We start from the raw sequence: 4,456 nt of genomic DNA, 5'->3' as shown, positions 1-4,456 counted from the left end.
CCATAGTATAAGACGGTCAAGTAAATATTGATCCCGTTAGATGCTTGTCCTGCTCAAAATATTTTAAATCCTATTCCTAAAACTTGTGTCAATTCAACTTGTACCCCCTTCAAGCAGCTGTAATAGCTCTTTTTCCTTTAGTTGTGGAATATCCTGAAGTAGAAATTGTGATTAACTTTAATAAAAATGAAAATGCCTCAAACAATTATTTACTGACCTATGTTAGCATATTATCCCTACACTTTTGATTTAGTTTATCTTCGGTATCTTCTATATTCAACTAATTCTAAACTGTCCCTTGTGTAGAAAATGAAGGGGTTAAATGATATTTGGATCTTAAAGAGGGGGTATTTGAAATTCCTTTGCACGTATTTCCTGTGCCTGCATATTTTAGAGTTCTCCCGAAGTCATCCTAACTTTCCTTTTGCAGTAGACGAACCAGGACGTGAATCAAACAGAGCTTCCATTTGGTCCTGAAGATTTTGGCATTTGGAAAGCAAACATCAAGACTTTTTGATACTAACAGGTTTTCAGTTATATTTGGTGACACTCCATAAAAATCTGATTGTTTTAAATTTTTCATAGCTTGAAGGATTAATACACAATATATACAGTGTGTACAAGTCTTTTTTTTCTTTTACTTTTCATGGCCTTAATTTGATATTAATACGACGACATCCATGTTATAACTTAATACTTAGAAGCATGACAAAATAAACACAAGAAAGTCATTTTCACCAAAAGCTTATATTACTTGACATGTCTAGATTCTCAGAAGCATTATTTCCACACCTTTGGATTTCTAAGCATCTGTTTCGTATGCCACGGTCTCCTGGTTTCTGACGATACATGGCAGGTGATGTGGAATCATGCACTAACCTGTCCCCCACACATATATATTTTGTGGCAGATGTGCGTCAAGTGCTGCTGTAGGGAATTGGCATCTTTTTCCTATCATCCCCCTCTCCACCCTACGCAGTAGGACCTCTGACACAATTGTTAGGTCGGTTAGGAAATCACATTGCAAAATAATCACAAAATACCGTGTATTGGAGAGCTGATGTGGCAGGGGGTTTTGTTGCTTACGTGTGTGTATCTACGCCACTGAACAGGTAACATTCTGGTTTAAAGCCAGTTTCAAATAGACCCAAAATCAATTACAGATATGAAACTGATAAAAGAAATCATTAAGGCACAAGGAAAGGAAGGAAAGAACTATTAGGGAAAAAAATAACTATAAAAATCAACATTTGAATTATTTTTCAGATCAACGTGCAAAACGCAGAACTTTTTTCCACTAACCTATATAGTGATCTGGGACGTACATATAACTGATAGAAGAAAAAAGAACAACATAGTTCTGTAATTTCTAGGATGAAGGAAGGCATTGAATGGAAGTGAAGATTTGGTTTGTTTATATTTTTAGATTTACAAAACAACTTAAATAAACATAAGTAGTACCTCTAGATATGAAGCTTAAAAATATGTCCCAAAAGTTTTGTTTTTTTAGTGTTCTTATGATAGCTTTAAAAAATATTTTTATCACTTTTTATTTTGAAATAATTTAAAACTTAACAGGAAAGTCGCAGGAATGCTAGAACGTCTTTGAATTCCCCACTTCTAACACTTTGCCCCATTTGCTGTTAGCATTCTCTCTCTCTCACTTTCTCTCTGTTTCTCTCCATACTATTTTGTGAGCCATTTGAGAGTAAGTTGGAAACATGAACTTGTGATTACTTAAGAACAAGGGCATCCCCTTACATTGCCGCAGTGCAGTGACCCAAATCAGGAAATTCCACGTTGATACAGTACCTTTCTCTAGACTACAGACCTCACGCAAATCTCCCCAGCAGGGTCTTTGGAACACATACGTGCTCTGGGTCAAGATGCCGTCGTGGTTCGGGTGTTACCTGTCCCCTCTTCCGGTCTAGAGTGGCTCCCTGATTTTTCTTCATGCTTCATGACTTTGACTTTTTCAGCAGTACAGGGGGTTACTTTGTAGAAAGTCTCTCAATTTGGGTTTGATGTTTCCTCATGATTACATTCAGTTTATGTATGCTTCAGCAGGAATATCGATTTGTTTCATTTACTGGTGATAGTAACTTGGATGTGTTAGGGTTTTTCTTTTATAATATTACAATAACAAGTAGGCATTTTAGTAATAGAAGCCCTTTTTGGTCTAGTTCTTTGGAGTTTTGTCTTTGAAATCAGGCACTGGGATTTTTTCTTTTTTACTCAGTTAAGATGCTTATGCTCTGATACATGAAGATTGATGTCTTTTTAAGTACTTAAAAAGTACTAAATTCTTTTTACACATGCAATTTCCAGGCATATTATTAACTCACCTTTCTATTGACTTCCATGTCTCTAGACGATAAATCTCGGTGACTAATTAATATACTTTGGTTTTGCTTAAAAGTTCTTAACCACAGCATTCTGTTGTATACTATGACGTACTCTTACCGTGTTATTCTGCTATACTAAAATGATAAATAACACAAGACTGAGATTGCTGTAAAAATTAATTTTACTTCTTTATTTATGGTAGTGTCTTACCCCTATATTTTAAAAAGCAATTTGTACGGTTTGGAAATTGAAAATTATTCTTAAATCCACTTAATGCTTTGTGGTTTTACTCTGAGGATAATGGCTGAAGAGAAATGGTCATCAGACCACTGCTTTTAGAAGAGCCGACTGAGATCCCAGAGTCCCTCCCATAGAGATGTTACATCAGTGGCTGCGGGGCTGAGAAAGTCTGTGTTTTCAGCAAGATGCTGAGCAGCTTTGGGGCAGGCAGTTTCATTGCTGTACCCCCTTTGACAAACACTACGGTAGGGACATATCGGAGGGGGGGGGGGTGGAGGAAGAAGATTTCTTACAAATGCCCTTTTCAGTGTACTTAATATCACTGAAAAAGCCAACATTCCTACATCATTCCGTATTGTCTCTAATCAAAATGAACACCATAGTTTGAGTTTATACACATGGAAAACTTGAACTTAACATTGTAGCAGGATTCTGGCACAAAGTCACGACACCGAGGCTTTTCTTTCCAGGAAGCAACTTTATTCGTACCGGCACCGCTCAGTTGGGCTCGTACCCGAAGAACTGAGCCCTGAACGCCGCGTGGCGTAGTTTTTTATATATTTTTAACTCCTTTGTCTCCCATATATGGTAGTATACAAACATGCAGTCTGATTAAGTGGTCTCATGCTACAAGGTCGTGAGGGGTGTTGTCTTGTGCTCTATAGCCAGGTTGTCTTGAGGTGTTTTTTGTTTTCTCCTTAGGGAGGGGACCCTATCGCAACATAGTATGAAGAAGTAAGACATTCTCCATGTGTTTTTTTAAACACTATTATTTTACAGCCATACAGTTCACCCGTCCACTCGCCGAGGTGTAGTATAGAACATAAGACAAGTAACATCCAGAGTAATAGGGTTTTTTTTTTGTTATGCTGAATTTAATGATCCGAATTAAGTGGACATCATTACAGTTAGAAACTATGTTAAAAGACTTTAGTTTGATGGTATCGTTAATCGAACAGAACTTCTGGTCTCTGTTGTAAATCAGACACACACGTACACACCAGAGAGGAATGTATTCAAGATTGTGAAAAAATGTATATGCCCCTGTTTTTTGAGAAATATGTGCATGACAGCAAGTAATTATAATTTGCCTGGATGATTTGTAATTTAGTCGTCAGTTGACTAAAATAGGTTTGTAGCTAAATTAATATGCTCTGAAGCTGGTTTTTATTGAGTTAAATTTTAACTGAATTTCATTAGAACCCTTCCAACAGAAATGAATCTTAAGAACTGAAGAAATGGACAGATTAACTTACAGTAAGTGTACTCAAAAAGGAAAAAAAAAAGACTTTTAATCAGTTTTCAGCTGGGAGAATGTCGATTTTTGAGCGTCAAATATTCCTTTTCAAAGCTCCAACTTTATTTGTAACTTGTATGCATAAGCATTTGCACCCAAATCTGGAGTTACTCTTTTATTTCAATTCCAAAAACAACATAATTTATATAGAAGCTTATTTTCCAGCATTAAAAGTGTATCACATCTTTTCACAAAAATTAAAATATCAGAAGGTTCAGGATTTCAGGAATACTTTTTTTTTTTTTGGTAGAAGAGGTGCTATTGTCTGTGGTAAGTAGTATAAACTAACAACGTGATAGGTACCAAAAGTTAAGTGTGACTATAGATAGCAAAAAGACTTTTAAAAATTATTTTGTGAGAATGTTGGTTATTTTATAGGTTGCCCATGTTCATAGTTCTGAAGAAGTTTGGGTCCTGGACAATTCCTAATTTATTATGGTGAGGAGTTATCTGTTTTATGTAAATTCATTCACACAATCTTTTTAAGTTTATTTATTTTTGGGAAAGAGAGCACAGGGGAAAGGCAGAGAGAGCGAGAGAGAGAGAGTCCCAAGCAGGTTCCACGCTGACATC

This window comes from Prionailurus viverrinus, chromosome B4, assembly GCF_022837055.1.
Source record: "Prionailurus viverrinus isolate Anna chromosome B4, UM_Priviv_1.0, whole genome shotgun sequence".
NCBI classification, from domain to species: Eukaryota; Metazoa; Chordata; class Mammalia; order Carnivora; family Felidae; genus Prionailurus; species Prionailurus viverrinus.
Note: the sequence above shows the minus strand (reverse complement) of the source record.